At 50.7% G+C, this 18,556-nt stretch overlaps 1 protein-coding gene across 1 annotated transcript in view; it reads right to left on the bottom strand.

Annotated features, from left to right (window-relative positions):
- The window catches only part of celf5a (cugbp, Elav-like family member 5a), a 35,778-nt gene that overhangs the window by 7,164 nt on the left and 10,058 nt on the right, over nt 1-18,556 (bottom strand). The window lies entirely within an intron of this gene.

Genomic DNA, 18,556 nt, shown 5'->3' on the forward strand with positions numbered 1-18,556 from the left:
TGATCAATCAATCACCTAAAGTTGACCATGTTGTCTGCCATCAGAACGAAGGTATGGATCCAAACGTTTGATTTGTGAGAGCATCCTGGGACGGAGAGTTGTGGCGTTAGCCAGAAGGGACCCAGCCAAGCCAAAGTGCTCTGACAGTTATAGGAACGGCGACCAGAGAACCAGGGCTGTTTATAGCCCTGGTAGAGCCCTCTGAAGCCACTGGATCCGGTGTCTCCTGGCTCCAGTCTCAGGGCCACAGTCCCATCCAGGCTGGCTCTGTCATCTACACGTACGCGCACACACACACGCACAGACGCGCGCGCGCACACACACACACACACACACACACACACACGTATACACACGTATACACACGTATACACATGAACACACACACGCACACATACACACGTTTACACAAACACGTCACGCACACACACTTATAAACACACACAGACACAAACGTATACATACACACACACACACACACACACACACACACACACATTGAAACACGCACACACACTGCTACAACTTAAGCTGAACTGCATATGCATGTGGATCCCCGGCCTGATGGAGGCGACTGGGTGTGTGCGGCATCACCCTCATCGTTTGAATGCAGGACAATAAGTGTCGGGCCACAGTCCGTCCGGATGGATCGATAGCCAGATAAACATATTGATGGATGGGACTTTGGCGGAGGGTGGGGGGGGGGGGGTGCTCTGTTGGCACCCCGTGACGAGCAGAGCTCACTGAGGCCCTCCTCTGTGTTTTAATGTGCAGGCTTTAAAATGCATGGAATAATGTTCCTCTTTCTAAGCAGAAGGATCCAGTATAAGTGATTCTCTCTCTCTCGCTCTCTCTCTCTCTCTCGCTCGCTCTCTCGTTGTCCCTCGCCCCCTGTACCTGTGAGTTCCGGGTACGATCCTCTTGACATGGGAGCCACGTTCAATGTTTAATGCTGTTTGTTTTATATTCCTGCCTCATTTCCTTATATAAAAATTTATGATGACATTCTCTACGTTTCCATAAAATATTCATAAATGTCATTACTAATATCGTCCATAGATCATCTAAATTGATCCTTCTGTCCGCTTTTATCTCTGCGACCCGGCGCGGGTCCATTAGATCTGACTAAAGACTGCCGCTTATACGCCACGATTTGGGTTCCAGGGAACCTGGGGATTCTCTGTGTGTGTGTGTGTGTGTGTGTGTGTGTGTGTGTGTGTGTGTGTGTGTGTGTGTGTGTGTGTGTGTGTGTGTGTGTGTGTGTGTGTGTGTGTGTGTGTGTGTGTGTGTGTGTGTGTGTGTTTGGAAGAGAGAGAGAGAGTGTTTACCGTGTGCACGAGTGTTGGTTATTGTGTTTCTCTCTCGTCTGTACTTTTGAGTCTTTGTTACCTTGTCGCGCGCGGTGGTGCAATCTTGTTTTTTATGTGCGCACACTAAAGATGTATGACCCGTTTGTCTGGGAGCTTTCACTCCCGATTCATCAAGACAGGGTCCCCTTTCATACACATCTCAACGCAGCGCAACCCTTCCTCTCCCTCGTGTTTCAACACACGCCGTGCTCCAGGTACGCTGCGCTTCACATGTTCCTTCCCATTATGCGATTGAAGTTCGGGATTCTCTCCTTAGATCTATATCTTAAACCAGACAATCTCCTGTAATTTATTCCACTGAACTGTTGCGTCACTCTTGGAGGTTAATCCCAGAGAACGGGATAAGAAGTCGCTCTGCAGATTCCTGGGTGCCGGTGTGATTCCCTCACCTTTTGCCCTCTCCAATCTTCAATGTATAATGAATGCCTCTCGCTCTCAGCCCGTGCCATGAAAAATGGAAATGTCCCATGAATCATTGACACGGATGTAATTGCCCGTACATGACGCGCGTTATCCTGCACGCCAATATATATGAGAATGGCTTGCATGGAGGGGTAGGATGCACAGAATAGAGGGGGAGACATCAGTCAAGGCCCCATTTCCTAACATTTACGTCATGCTCTCTATCCCTGTATTTCCTTTTTCCATATCTTATGGGCTCTGATCTCGGTCTGGGAGGTTGCCGTGTCTCACCTGTAGCCGTTGGTTTGAAACTGAGCTCACACTGTTCCATTGCTTTGCGTCTCTTTCTTCTGTGCTAGCCGTATGCTATTTGAAGAGCTCTGAAACGCCAGCCTCCTCTAAAAAAGCTCCTCCTAAAAGCATTATTTTCCCCTCCCAGTTATTCTCTCCAATCAGACTTCAGATGAAGATGTAGAGATGACTGTTCCTGATTAATGTTAGATTCATATCTTCGGTCTGAAGGCAGACGAGCTGAAACGTTGGTTGGTTGAACAGGGCTCTTCACTTCCTTTCTGTTCCGTATTTGTTTCGATCAGTCGTGTCGCTGGAGGCGGGTATCTGTTAGCGCGTAATTTGCAAACACTAATCGGCCAGCAGCGATAAGCTGTAAAGAAGTTTTTCATCCGTAAAGGTTTCAAATCAACAGTGTGCAGCCTCGCTACTGTTCAAACACAAATATTAAGACAGCTTCATCCACTGATTTCAGCAAATCGTAACTCCGCCCCTCGCCTCGTATGGTTTCCGGCCCAGGCTCTTTGCCGTCGCGCCGCAGAGGTTCTGCTGTAACACGGCAGCACGGCTGGATCTCAGATTACCATTTTGTAGACAGGTGCAAGGCAGTGGTGCCATCCGGGTTCACGCTCGGTAGGACTTGACTCGTCCTGATTAAAATGACAATCGGTTGTCTATATTCTCCCTTTGTCCTTGTCGGCCCCTTCCTGCATTCGCTGGTTGTCTGTTTTAATGATAGGGTCTGCCATGGAGTGTCCTTTGGCTGCACTTTTATGTCTGTGTGCATGTGTGTGTGTGTGTGTGTGTGTCGGTGTGTGTGTGTGAGTGAGTGTGTGTGTATGTGTCAGTGCGCCTGTGTGTGTGTGTTTGTGTGGGTGTGTCAGTGTGCCTGTTTGTGTGTGTGTGTGTGTGTGTGTGCTCTTGCGTGTGTGCATGCATGCGTACTGGTGAATGCGCGTGCTCATGTCTTCTGTCTCCTGTCCGCCTCGGTCACACAGAGATGAAAGATGAATTGGAGATTGTGACTGATGCAATTACGGCGCGGCTGATTGAAGGAGAGGCCAAATTATCACCGCCCTGATTGGGCTTTGTCTGGTCCGAGAGCACGCTACACTTTGATTAAAGTGTCACCAAAGTGTGTGTGTGTGTGTGTGTGTGTGTGTGTGTGTGTGTGTGTGTGTGTAAAAATAGGAATGTGAATGTTCGAAGGACAAAGAAATCAAGACGGTCTCTGTGACCTTTCCGTTTCCAGAGCCCCCACAGCATCACGCCTCCTGCGACTTTCCTTTTCGGAATCCGCTCAATGTCAACCGTTCAATATCGTATATTATGCTGCTTTATTTCATTTCATTTCTTTCCATGATTACGTTTTTTATTTTTTGAAGATCAATGCAGTAATGTGGTCCCCTCCCCTCGCCCCAAGGGCCTCAAGGAGGGGGTCCCCATCTCAGCCAGACCCCCTGCTGTGCCTTGTGCCTTCATCAGTGGCATCTCTCTAAAGCTGGTGTAGAACGAGTTACCCTGCTGGACCTTAGTAATGGCACTGCTGGTCGTCCCCTCTCCCCCACCCCTTCTTCCTCTCTGAAAACGGGATTATCTTCTCTCAAATGACTTCCCTTCCTTCTGATAGATGTGTGTGTGTGTGTATATATGTATATACAGTATATAGGCTTTTTTTGGACTTTCCATCCCCATTGCTCGCTCTCTTTGGGCTCCTACCCTCTCCTGCTGCACTGTTGCATCATTCCTCTTCAAACAACCCCTGCTTGGCTCAGCCCCGGCTTCAAACATACATTTTAAAGTAACCAAAACTATCTTATGATAGAAAAAAAAAGCCCTTGAGTCTTATTTGCCCGAACGGCCATGATCTCCCTCCACTCTCTCTCTCTCTCTCTCCCGCTCTCTCTCTCTCTCTCTCTCCGATCGCCCTCTCTCTCCCTCCACTCTCTCTCTCTCTCTCTCTCTCTCTCTCTCTCTCTCTCTCTCTCTGCACACCCCTCCCACTTCAAAATGTTGTTTGTTTATCATCATCGGAGCACTCTTCCTCCAGATTGTTTCGTCAGAATCAGCAGCAGAAGCAGTGCTTACATACTTGTGTGCGTGCGTGCGTGCGTGTGTGTGTGTGTGTGTGTGTGTGTGCGTGCCTGCTTATGTGCGTGTGCGCGTGCATCGCAAGATCAGTGTAGCTGCCGGTTGAGTTCCGTTTAATTCTCCTAACTGATGGCTGATTCCAGGAAAGGCTGCTGGCGGGGGACTTCACAATGGGAGGCTGGCGACGGAGCTCCTCCACACAGGTTGAACACATGCGAGACGCCCTCCCTCCCTCCCTCCCTCCACACCCGAGCCTCTCTCCCTAGATCCCTCCGAGCACGGAAGACGATCCTCCTTTACACCCCTCCATCCTCCTCATCCTTTCTCTCTCCCTTTCCCCTTGTCGCCTCTCTCTGTCTTTGTCTCTCTCCCCTTGTCGCCTCCCTCGCTGTCTCTCTGTCTCTGTCTCTCTCTCTCTCTCTCTCTCTCTCTCTCTCTCTCTCTCTCTCTCTCTCTCTCTCTCTCTCTCTCTCTCTCTCTCTCTCGCCCCTTCTCCAGTCGGTAATACAGGACCCTTAAATAATTACTCAGACATCCTCCAGAGTGGCCAGTCGGAGGCGAGAGCTTAGTGAAAGTTAACCCCTTCAGGAGACGGCGTCGGGCACACTCTGTCCTCCCGTCTGTCTGCATGCCTGCCCTCCCCCTGACAGTCTGTCTGTCTGGCTCGCCTCCCTGCCAGTCTTTCTCCCTCTCTCTCCTCTCTCTCGCTGTCTTTCCGCGGGCGTACAACCTCTGCAGCCAGCTGTTCAGAATAAAGAATCGGTTATCAAGTGGAAAGAACTGCCTTTTTGTTTGTTTTTCCGCTGGGAACAAAACATTGTAGACAAAGCGATGTATGAGTGGCAGACGCCAGCGGTAACAAGCCCCACTTGCACATTGTCCGGCGAACAACGGTTCTGCTCCGTGCTGCCTGGCAGAACGGAGGCGGCCACCTCGTGTGTTCGAACCTGCGTGTTCACAGATTAATGTTTAATATGCCTTCCAGCGTGTTTCACATGGAACTATAGGTGTCCAAATGGCATGGTGCTTGTTCTCGATCAAATCAAAGAGTTTGTATTGGAATGTAAATGGGCTGCACTTATACTTCGCTTTTCTAACCAGTGGCCACTCAGAGTCCTTTACATTATTGTCTAACATTCACCCGTTCACACACCCACGGCGGCGTCAGCTGTGCAGGGCAACAGCCAGCTCTTCAGGAGCAGTCAGGGTGAGGTGTCTTGCTCAGGGACACCTCGACACTCTAGGAGAGGCCGGGGATCGAGCTAGCAACCTTCCGGTTCCAGCTCCACCTCCTCTACTTCCTGAGCCACTTGCCGCCCATGTATGGGCAATAACGGCAACTTTTTAACTTGACCAATGGGAAAGACAGGCCTGGAAAGTGTGGAGGGGGAATCAGATTATGGTGTTTTTGTTGTTAATGCTTTGCATCTCAGCATTTGAGACAGGCTCTGACACCCATCGAAATACCTGGAACCTTTTTTAATGGTTTATTTAGTTGGGGGACAGGAATGGCATCCAAACAGTGTGGTCAACACCCAGGCACTGGGCTGATTTAAATCACCGCAAATCAGCAGTCGCCATACTGACTGCATGGCTCAGACGAGGAAGGGTATTACCATTTGATCACATTATATAACCCCTTTTGTGTTTATGAAAAATAGAAGAAGGAAAAAAAAAGCCTGTTTTGCCTCTAAATCATCCCCCCTTCCCACGGCGCAGTTATTCAATTAATCTGTCGAGAATTCTGCAAGCTTAGGTTTCCTCGCGTTGTCACCACATTGTTGATTAGCAGCGAGATTAACGGCGACGCGTGATGCTTTCCCTGCCCCCCCCCCCCCCCCCCCCCCCCCCCGTGACTTACATGCTCTGCGTAATGGTTTTAATGAAGGGTGCATAACGAGCCGGGAGAGACGGGTGCTGGCGCCGCGGAGCTGTCCGCCACCGCGGAGGTGCTGAAATAAGCTCCTCTCACTGGGGGGAACGTACCAGGGCCTGGAGCACAGAGGGGGGGAGGGGGGGGGGGGAGCACAGATATATTAAACAAACAAAGAAGCCAAACCACGCGTCCTCTTCACTCCAAAACCGATATAAAATAACTAACCTCAAGCTCAGCTCGGGTTTACGACGACTGCTCTGAAACGCGTTCGTGGAAAAAAATAAAAGCACAGCTGAATAACACCTCCAAGCCAAGGCTCTGGCGGTCGCCGCATGGGGCGGCCCGCAGAGCCCTCTGGCAGGCTGCACTCTCCCGCACTCCGCCTGCCAACCCTTCGGCTGGGCTGGCCCCCAGCGGGGGGGGGGGGGCGGGGGGCGGGGCCTGCTGCGATGTGGTAAGCACTGTCCCCCGCCGCCGCCGCGTGTGTGAAGGAGGTTGGAGGATCGAGCTCGCTCACAGCTTGAGGCCTGTTAATGCAGATGGCCGCCGTGCAATGGGTGAAGTTTGCGTGCCACCGCCATGAATATGTATGTGTTTAAAGCACATTTGTGGTGGGAGGCTTCTCCGTCGATTGCGGGAACATGGCTTGGAGTCAGCGCGTCCGTGGGCGTGAGGGACACTGGAGTGTAGCGAGAGGGGAGGGGATTTACTTGACTTCACATGTCGTTTTTCTCCTTATGGCGGAGACAAGCACATGAATATGGAGCATTGGTGCAAACTTCCTCTGGATGTATTTACTTTGGAGGAGGTAGTGGGAATGCAACGGACACGACGGTTGGACCAGCTGTTGAGTGAGTCGTGTGTGACGCGCGCTGACGTCCCAGCGTCCAAACACTCTGTGTCGACGTGATTGGACAGATCTCTGTCCTTCCTCGTTTGGAGAGAGTTCTCAACAAACCTGTGCACCCACACCAAACACACACACCCGCACGCGCGCACACACACACACACACACACACACGAACACACACACACACACACACACACACACACACACACACACACACACACACACACACACACACACACACACACACACACACACACACACACACACACACACACACACACACACACACACACACAATTTCAGATTTCATTTCGAATCAAACTGTCAGGTCACATCCAGAGCTGAATCTTGCTCTAAACGGACCTGACTTTTTGTGGTTGAACCACAGAGGAAATCAAAACTGAATGGATTTTCTCTGCGTAGAGTTTGCAGGGCTCTGATTGCAGAGGTTTTAATAATGTAGAGTTCTCATCCCTGCCCCCCCCTCCTCCCTCTGTCGAGTGTATACTGTATACAGTGCAATGCCTCCACTAATCAAATTCTCTTTTTTTTTCTTCTCTTTCCCCCCCTCCCTACCCCTTACCCTATGCCATCGCCTCTGGTGCATCTTCAACATCAGGTAAGAAATTGTGCTATCATTCAACTAATCAATAGCAATATAGCCTGTAGCTAGCTGCACACTGACACTTTGTACACCCCGAGATTTAGATGAGTGCAAATAGCAGCGAGGATATTTTACGCACCAACACCAACAACATTATCACAGTCCAGGTGGAGCTCCACAGTAAAGCCCTCCCTTACATGTTTCAGTTTGGCTCTTTCATCAGCACAAGCTCTCGCTCGAAGTGAACGAGCCATGTGAGCTAAACGACGCAGCACACATGGAGGGAGAGAGGGAGAGGGAGAGGGAGGGGGAGAGGGGGAGAGGGGGAGGGGGAGAGGGAGAGGGAGAGAGAGAGAGGGGCTGTAAGCTCAGTGAGAAGCAGCTTAGCACCAGGGTCCAGGCGAGTCTCCCACCGCCTCGGCCCCTGGTGGGGTGGTGTGTGTGATGGCGTTGGTGGTGGTGTGTGTGATGGCGGTGGGGTGTCTGCTTAGCCTGCAGCTCTCCAGTGACAGCTCCCTCCCCCAGCTTATGACGAATGGCGCCGACCCCGCGCGGGCTAACAGGGACGTAATGGCTGTTGGTTCATTAGTAGGCCGGGTCACAGTGGGCCCAGCCCCACACACACACACACACCACTTTATTCTGCCCGTCCTGGGACCCCCACACACACACACACACACACACACACACACACACACACACACACACTCAAACACTCACTCACACACACACACGTACAGTGCACGTGTGACCCAGTGCCTGTATGCTAGCCCTTGGTGGACATGCAGAAGCACACGTGCAGGAGACCACACATAGGGGGATGCATACAGACACACACACGACAAACACAATCTTTCTATCTCCCTCTCTGACTCTCTCTCTCTCTCTATATATACACAAACACACACTTACACATCTTTTTCGCTCCTCTATCATTTTCACTCTAACTATCAGTATACACTTACACACACGCACACACACATACACACACACACACACACACACACACGCACACACTGACCGTACGTAATGACGCGTATCGATCTGATCCGTTGCCTCATTGTTGCCGCCCCCCCCCCCCCCCCCTCCCCCCCACCCACTCACCGACCCCATCCCTCATGGGATTCCCGTGCTTATATCCTAATTTTTCTTTACGTTGTCTTTCATTGTATTGATATTTCATCAGCTTCCTTATGACACAGTCATGAGGCCGCGTGAATTAGGGATGACCTCTTGACCCGTTGACCTTGGCCTGGGGGCCCGGTGTGGGGGTGCGCGTCACCGATGATGACCTGCCGCCACACTAGTGATCCCCCCCCCCCTTGATTGTCGTCGCGCTCTAATCCAAGTATTCCTCATCGATGCTGGGGGACAGCCCGACAACGTCCATACCTCTTCCTCCGGATCGATACGCCGGTCCGACGCCATTCTTCTGTGTCATCCTGTCCTTTGTTCCGCTCCGTCCTCGCACTCCCTCTCTCTCCCCCTGCCTCCCCCTGCTTCTCTCTCTCTCTCTCCATCCAACTAAGGGCTCTCGGAGGGCCCCGCTCCAAACTGCCGGCCCTGTCTGTCTATTAATAAATAGCATTAACCACCTGGCCCCGCGGGGACTATTCATTTTAAAGATGAACTACCTTAAAGTACAACACAAAGCCGTCTCATTTTTACTGCTTCCTCATTACCGCTCAGGGCGGCTCTGGACTCATCTCCTCCACCTCCCCCTCCCCCTCCTCCTCTTCCACCCCTTTCATCCCTCCATCCCTCGTTCTTTCTCATTTCCTGGCTCGGCCCGCCACACTGTTTTAGAAGGCCAAGGAGGCGAGCGCCGCATCCATCGTGAAATCAATTCAGGAAAAACACGAAAAATATTTACGATGGCTCCAGAAGCAAAGTTCACCCTTTACCTTCAGACGGACACAGGGTCGTCCCTCCCCCGCTTTTAAAGTACGCTATAAAGTCTCGGCCTTCGGAAAAACTCCATTCCAAATCCCAAACTTATTTCTGACTAGCGTCCAGGATCGGCTAATGACGCACGTGCCGGCGCATTGTGTTGTAGCGTGCGTGTATTCGTGTGATTACCATTATAATCAAGTTTATTCCGGAGTCGCCGTGCCATGCAGTACCACATAGCAATTACTGTTATGAACACACGGCGACAACTCTTTATCTGCACAATAAGCCGCTGTGATCCGTGACGATGTTAGTAGTGTGCCGCTGGCCGGCTGATTCATTACGGCAGAACATCCTGCCTGTCCTCTGCTCCTATCAGCCTCCTCCTAACTAGGGGAGCAGCATCCAGCCTGCTAATTCCAGAGGGCACTTCTTATGTCAGGATCAAAGAGGAGAAGCCACCGCGTCAACACGTGATTGGCTGCCTCACCGTGGTATTTTCGTCGCGAGGCTCGCGACCTTGTACTGTATTATGATAATTGTGATTTTTTGTTTCTTGTCGGAAGGCGGCTCGGAATCAGAAGGATTCGGAGTCGATGCACACCGGAAAATGTCTCCACTCTGCATCTCAATGTCAAAATGTTTGTTCGGAGGGGGTGCTGTGGGAGGGGGGGTTCGGGGTCGATCTCTGGGCGAAGCGAACAGTGGGGGGATAAAGGTTTGAAGTATTTTTTACAGGAACAGCCTCATTATCACCGAGCCACGCAGTTATTCCGTATGAAGTGCAGATAAAAGCCGCAGAAGAGCTGATAGTGAGGAGCACGAGAAATAAAGAGCAGGGCGCGGAGAAAAGCATATGGAAACGGGGGGGGAAAAAATAAAAGATGGAGCTGGAAGGAAAATAAAACGTGACGCGAAGGAGAGGAGGGGGATCAAAGAGATGGGGGGGGGGGGGGGAATCACCGTGGGTTTCAAAGGGAAAAAAAGAAAGGGAAAATGAAAAAGTTGTAGCAAAAGAGATCAAATTATTGGCAGCCAGGGCGGTTCCAACGGTGTAAGGGGTTTGTCAGCCCAGCTTAATGGTTAGAAGTCCTCTTTTCTCTCTCGCTCTCTCTGTGAAGTTCTCAAGACAATTTCGGAATTACTCAGTTCCAGCTGATTTTGATCTGCGTAATGTTTTAGCCTTTATTATGTACTTATGGTCTTGGATATCCCGTTCCTTCAATGTTCTCTTGTCATTAGTTAACCTCCCTCTTCCTTCTTCTCATATTGCTGTATAGTAGCCCGACGAAAACCTCCAATGAGGACACACGCATTAAACAAGGGAACACAGAAATGGTCATGCAAAGCATGTATTTCTGTTCCGTGCAAGAAGTAGACCTCTGTGTTTGTGTTTGTGTGTGTATGCACACGTGTTTATGTTAATGCACATGTGTGCATTGATGTATTTGTAATAAAAGTGTGCAGGTGTGTGGGTGTAGTGAAAGGGTGTCTACTCAATGTGTGTATGTGTCTAGGCACATGTGTGTGTGTACGTGTACGATGTGTGGACTGTCTCCTTCTCACCTCTGGAGAGCAGTCATGGCCTAGTGTGCAACGAGAGCAGCTGCCAGGCGGCGAGCAAATGGCGACAGCACCCCCCCCCCCCCCCCCTCGCTGACGTAAATCCCCCTCCCCCAAGAGACCGCGCACAGATGTCGTGCGCATGGTCGCACACTCACACCTACGCAAGGATTTCACGCGCAGGCGGCACCGAATTCGACGTGCGCACACGGAACGAAATTAAAGCAAGCCTTGATGTAAAGTCAGTGTATCGGGTCGTGTCGCTGGCGTTCGCACGCCACTATTGTGCGACTGTGACTTTGATTGAAGCGTTGACGCGCGCGGGGGACAAGCGCAGCCTCCCAGGGTCTCCCCTAGCAACGGGGCGCTGACAAGCCCCGCGTCTGTTGCTTCTGTTCATGGGGCTCCGTCTCTGATCAAAGCCGCGTCATTGCGTGCTTTTTGTTGTCGATGCCTTCGCCGTCGCCATCTGCCGTCCTTCTCGCCGTGGCGGGAAAAGGCATTGTTGTTCTGTCCGTCTTGACAACGCACAATTGCTCGCTTGAATCATTGAAAAAAAAAAGATTACAAAGAAGAATGGTTGCAGCACAATTGTCTTTTGAACTCTGTCTTACGACCCGCTGAAAGGCTGTTGCTATTTTTATTACTGATTGGGTTGTAATCGTGGTCAATGCTGCAACGTGACGCTAGAGGCACGGGGCATCGGGTTCAACCAAAGATGAGGGGAGATGCTTTGACGTTTGCTGAAGTGAGTGTGACGCATCAGCCAGACCAGCTGTAGTGGCCGCCGTGCATCCTGTGATCGTTGCCTCCTCCCTCCGTATGAAGACCATGTGGTCTGCCCTCAACCCCGCCTCCAGCCAATGAAAGTGCTTCTGATTGGTTCTGGTATCCCAACACGGCCAATGCATGTGCTCCTTCAAACATGCCCTGTGTGTGTGTGTGGGTGTGTGTGTGTGTGGTGCGTGCGTGTGTGTGTGTGTGTGTGTGTGTGTGTGGGTATGTGGTTCTGTGTGTGTGTGTAGTGTGTGTGTGTGTGGAGACAAAGTCAGTGACAGCGACAGACAGAGACAGGGAAGAGAGAGAGAGAGCGACAGCTAGAGACAGGGAGAGAGAGAGAGAGAGAGAGAGAGAGGGAGAGAGGGAGGGAGAGAGCGAGTGAGGGGGGTGAGGGGGGGGGGGGGGGAGGCTGGCCAGGGTTGTACCGACCCCTGGGACCCGGTGTGTGTGTGTGATGAAACATTCAGGTCGAGTTGCCAGAGGAGTGGATCCCCCGCTGTAAAATGAAGCCCTGGAAAAGCAATTTTCACCGGGCGAGAACTATTGCTTTCATTACGCGGCGGCGCCCGGCGCATCAAAGGCTTTATCTTACCAAGATAAACGTTATGTCACCGCGCGGCGGCGGCGGCGGTGGGAGGCTCTGAGCGCACATTTGCATACCTTCGAGATGCAGGTCATACACACACACACACACACACACACACATAAATGAACGCCCGCACACACACATACATGCAGGCATGCACGCACGCACGCACACACACACACACATACATACATACATGCACGCACGCACAGTCACACACACGCACGCAAGCATGCACACGACAGACGCCGTTGACATACGCACATACATACAACCGCACACACACACACACACAGACGCACACACACACACACACACACACACACACACACAATCAGATACAACCACACACACACACACACACACACACACACACACACACACACACACACACAATCAGATACAACCACACACACACACACGCATAAATACAAAAACACCATTAACACACACCAAACACACACCAAACACACACACACCAAACACACAACACACACACACACACAGACAGCCGCGAGGTAACAACATTATAAGTTGTTTTGGGTTCTAAGTATTTTACCCTGGATCCATCTTGCGATACGAGGCGTGCATCCCGGTACAGTGTAAGCGTCGGGCACAGCGAGAAAATGAAGACAAATAGTTAGCATTAATTGTACAGTAGCTGCACTAAGGCCTCTGATTAATGCCGCTGTTTGCTGATTCAGAGCCTGCGCGTTGATTTATGAACACTTTTACACCTGATTAATTTCCGCGTGGACACCGTCCTCCGAACGAGTGTGCGACTGAAAGCGTGCAGTAGCGTCACGCGCAACAACGGCTCAGAGGCCGTGGGAGTGTGTGTGCTTTTGTGTGCGTTTGTGTTTGTGCAGGTGTGTGTCAGTGTGTGTATGTTAATGTGTGTGCGTTTGTGTGTCTGTTTATGTAGTTGTGTGTCAGTGTGTGTGTGTGTGTATGTGTGTGTCAGTGTGTGTTTGTGTGTTGGTCAGTGTGTGTTTGTGTGTATGTATGTTTGTGTGTGTGTGTGTGTGTGTTTGCTTGTGTGTGTGTGTGTGTGTGTGTGTGTGTGTGTGTGTGTGTGTGTGTTTGTTTGTGTGTCAGTTTGTGTGTGTGTGTGTGTCTGTGTTTGTGTCTGTGTGTTTGTGTTTGTGTGTATGTATGTGTGTGCCAGTGTGTGTGTGTCAGTGTATGTGTGTGTGTCTGTAAGTCTGTGTGTTTGTTTGTGTGTATGTATGTGGGCGTGTGTGTGTGTGAGAAACAGAGGGCCACCCAGCCACTGTCTTGTGTCCGGACGTACGAGGCGTCACGTTGCATCACGCGGAAGGAAACCTTGACTCATGCCCGGGCTGATGAAGGTTATTGGGCCAAGGTGAGACCCAATGAACACTGTCACGTTGCTTTATGGGTGCTGTCCCGCTCCCCACTGACCCCCGCTCCGCCGGCCCGCACCGACCGACACGGCAGGCTGCAGCAGTCAGCACAATCGCCCGATAAGCTATGTGTAAGAGACATGTAGGGTGATGTGTGCGTGTGTGTGTGTGTGTGTGCGGTCGAGCGTCACACACACACACACACACACACACACACACACACACACACACACACACACACACACACACACACACACACCTGGTCTTTATTGGAGTAGTGTGTCTATATGTGTGTCTGTGTGTGTGTGTGTATGCGTGTCACTCCCATGTGTGTGGAAGCGTGTGTGTGTGTGTGTGGGCGCGCGTGTGTGTTTGTGTGTGTGTGTGTGTGCTCCCATGTGTGTGGGAGCGTGTGTGTGCGTGTGCACTCTTCGTGGGGGCCTGGAGTGGGCTATGGAGACGTACGGGTTAAGCAGATGTGTTGCTGTGTATTAGAGTGTCTCCTAACCTGTCAGACGGACTCTAGCGTCTCACTGGTCCCCCTCCATCCCCCCGCCCCACGCCCCACGACCCACGACCCCTCCGCGTCGCGCCCGGGGTCTCGGGAGAACTGAGTTTCTCGACGGGTAATAGAGATAACCGCCGTGTAATGGACTTCCTGTCGCATCCACTGGTGTCAGCCCAGCATGGCTGCCTGGTGCCATGCCTATTGATTCCTGATTGGACGCTGGGAGGGAGAAGACGTGTGAGAGGAATGTGGGGCTGGGTGGGGCTGGTGGGGGGGGGGGGGGGGACAGAGGCCCATGAGCTAATGGAGCCGAGAGGGCCAAGGCTGAAGGGAGGGGGTGGGGGCGGGGGCTGAGGGCGGGGCTGAGGGCGGGGCTGGAGGGCGGGGCTGGAGGGCGGGGCGGGGTCAAAGTAGGGACCGGCTATAATGGCCCCTGGAAGCCATGCTGTCCTTTCAGTCAATGACTCATTTCATTAGGATGATTTACCGGTGCCCTCTTTCCTCTCCTGGCCACTCACTGTTTGACTTTTTTAGTAGTGTCATACTTTCTCTCTCGCTCCCTCTGTCCCTTCCTCGCTCTCTCTCTCTCTCTCTCGCTCTCTCTCTCATTCTTGTACCCCCCTCTCTCTCCCCCCCCCCCCACCCTCCTCCCGTTCCCTTATACTCCTCCTCTTTCTGTCTCTGCATCTTTTCTTCCCACCAATGGGCAGCCGGGCGGGGGCGGGGCCATAACTCTGCGCGGGTCTATAAAAGTGTCAGAGGGGGCAGCGTGGATGCGCCGGGTGTTATAGGGTCAGCCTGGACTTCATTACCGCAATTAGGAACGGGGGCCGCTGGCTGGCTTCACGGAGGGCAGTGATCCACACATTCGCTGATCCGTGTTCCTTTCACCGGCCAACCGACCGGAAGGGAAATGGACGCAGAAACACGGTGTTTAATCCTGGAGCCGCCAGACCCCCGTTTTACAACATATTCTTTCCCCCCCGACCCCCCACCCTTTCAAGCTCACAGCCAATCAGAGCAGAGTCAAAGACTGATGATGTTTGTCGGGTTGATTGGGATTACTATAAAGGTGGAGATGTTTGTTTGTTTGCCTTGGCAGAAGAAATTAGGACTTAATAGTGTTGCATATAAAGCTCTACTCAACTTCTAATCCTGTTGGAGGGAAAGTTTGTGTTTGTGTGTGTGTGTGTGTGTGAGAAATGTGGGGGTGGGTCCAGAGAGAGAGAGAGAGAGAGAGAGAGAGAGAGAGAGAGAGAGAGAGAGAGAGAGAGAGAGAGAGAGAGAGAGAGAGAGAGAGAGAGAGAGAGAGAGAGAGAGAGAGAGAGAGAGAGAGAGAGAGAGAGAGAGAGAGAGAGAGAGAGAGAGAGAGAGAGAGAGAGAGATCCTATTTGTAAGAATTGATTAGAAGCCATTTTGTCCTTACTAATGTCGTCTGGGTTTGGACTGCATGTCTCAATCAAGAATACAAAAACAAGAATTAGTAGACAGGCAGTCGGACAACATCGAAAAACTTTTTTCAGAACATTCTGAAAATGATCAGTGAATATTGATAACAGATATTGAGTTAATAACACCTGCAGTATCAATAAGATGTGTTAGACTGCTGTCGATCTTCGTCACGTATTCGCTCTTACCTTGCCAATGCATCGACTTGCGTAATTTCTAATCAAGAAAACATAAAAAGCACATTCAATCAGCGCATTCAACGCGTACTCTTGCAAATCTCACAAACACACGCACATGTCTCGCAGACTTGAAAACACATTAAATGTTTTGTACTTAATTGTAACTTTGATCGTTTCCGCGAAAAGTAACACAGTAAAGCCGATAATGTTCATGAGTGCGGCAGCAGTCTCACCGCTGACGTTCTGCGGTGTTAATTGGTTAATTGGCGTGGGCCTCAAGGAAGAGGATCTCGTCTCTCCGGCTGAGCGTAGATACAACACGGCCGCTGGGGTTGCAGTTGACTTTCTGCAAATACTTAATTGTCATTGTGTTGTTTTTTTACTTCGGCGGTGGGTGTGAGCCTCTTTGCTTAGCAGGCTGCTAGGAGGGAATCACGCAGACAGCCCATCTGTCATGGCCACTTATCTCTCAGCGCCATTGTTCAAAGATGTGCTCACCTTAAATTCTTCACCAGTAAACATTCCTCGAATCTGGTTCCAGCTCCGATCGACCGCAAAATGGAGGTGAGGCACATTGTAGCTGTTTTTTTTTCCATTATATAAAACGTGTTCATGTGCATTGACAGAGACATAAATAACAATTATATGTGCAGGCAGATATTCAAGGTTATCCGAATCCCTGCTGAAGTTTATTGCATGCAGTTGGCGAATATTCAACGAAGAGCGTTCGGTCTTTGAGTGGTTCCAGGGGCTAGCATTGAACTCTAGCTCAGTTTACTTCTAATGGAGATAACACACTTTTAAGTGATTGTTTTGCAGGTCAATGTGTTAGTAATTTGATTAAAAGCATTAACACAGTTGAATCCATCGATGTCAACGTAACCTTTCCATAAATTAACGCCTTAAGGTGACGCACTTTAGCTTGTGTGTTCCGCCGGGCCGCGACCGGAACGCCCACAAACAAACCATCCAGAGTTGGCTTGGCAACGCCCACAAGAGGGCAGGTGAGGGAGGCGTGTGTGAGGAGGGGAACTGCAGGGAGCAACAAACCAGACTCTGTGAATGTCTTTGCACAGCAGCCAAACACCGGCCTCTCGGTGGTGTTTGCACTGTTGGCCTGTGATGTACAGTGTTACCTTCGGCCAATTGTTGTGCATCTCCAAGACATACTTGGAACACACACAAATACACAAACACACAAAACGTGCACACGCATATAACACGCACACACAAACACACACCGACACACGCACACACACACACACACACACACACACAAGTTAAATCGAAGCATCCATATCTGAATTTCTCCAGCCTGGTTTGCAGCCCATGTATGAATAACCAGCGCGCTGACCTCCCGTCTGCAAGGACCCCCTCATTAATTCACTGTGTAGCAGACCAGGGAGCGCTCAGAGCACCAGGTGTGGCCTTGAACAATGCCTGTTTAAAAAAAAATAATGAAACGGGAAAGGAAAAACCTAATTTACATTCTGGGGACTTTAGTACTTAGGCATGCGATGCCCACGAGGGCCGTACGCTGGGGTGTGGAGCGCAGTGAGCAGAACAGTGCGTGAATCAAGTCCTAATGACTCATGCTGCTTAAACGCTAACAAAAGAATAGATGTTATGGCTGGTTCCACCACCTCTCTCTCTCTCTCTCTCTCTCTCTCTCTCTCTCTCTCTCTCTCTCTCTCTCTCTCTCTCTCTCTCTCTCTCTCTCTCTCTCTCTCTCGGAATCTGGTGTTTTTTTTGGCAAATTGTTCTTTTCATTGTTTAAGAGTCTACAAACACGCCCCTTCCCCAACACAGACCTGGACAAACACATGCACACACACACACACACACACACACACACACACACACACACACACACACACACACACACACACACACACACACACCAGTAAACCAGCACACTTAGTTTTGTTCACCCTGGAGGACTTGCTGCTGTATACTAAAATTGTGTGTTGCTTTAGACCTCTGCACCACAGTGAATCAGCTATGGGAGGGGGAAGGAGAAAGAAAAAAGATAGTCAAACGTATGAGCCACTCCCGTTCCAGCGGAGCAGAAAGAGTTGAATGGAGAAATGTCAACAACAAATATCTGTTGGTTGCTGTTGCCGTCGGTGACATGGACTCTTGGTTCACTCATGTTTCCCTCTCTCTCTCTCTGGCTATCTCTTTCTCTCTCTCTCTCTCTCTCTCTCTCTCTCTCTCTCTCTCTCTCTCTCTCTCTCTCTCTCTCTCTCTCTCTCTCTCTCTCTCTCTCTTTGGCTCTCTGGCTCTCTGTCCCTCGTTCCTATTCTCTCACGCATTATGCATCATCTTTTTTCATCCAATTAAACACAAACACAGGCTGCGGAGCCATGAAGTCCGGGCGAAGTACAGCAGCACTGCGTGTTCTTAAAGACCAAGATAGGAAGAGAGAGAGAGATAGAAGTAGAGGTGGAGAGAGAGGCCAGTGTTGGGGGGGGGGTGTTGTGTGCGTATGTGTCAGTGGTCTCACATGAAATTGACTTTTGCAAAGCAATCCCAGTGTCTGGGATTGCGCTCTATGCCTTTTGTTTTGAGTGTTTCATTGTTGGGATTTGAGTGCTGCTGAGTTTTTTGGGGAATGCTTGCCTGGGAGGTTTCATCTCAATGAAGACGGATCATATATGCTGCGTTTTTGTTTTTGGCCAGCGTTTGTGTGGTTCGCCTTTGTGTTCTGCTTTGTGGTTTTGATTTGCTTAGGAAAAATGTGGAATATG

The sequence above is a fragment of the Gadus macrocephalus genome, chromosome 12 (genome assembly GCF_031168955.1).
Source record: "Gadus macrocephalus chromosome 12, ASM3116895v1".
NCBI classification, from domain to species: Eukaryota; Metazoa; Chordata; class Actinopteri; order Gadiformes; family Gadidae; genus Gadus; species Gadus macrocephalus.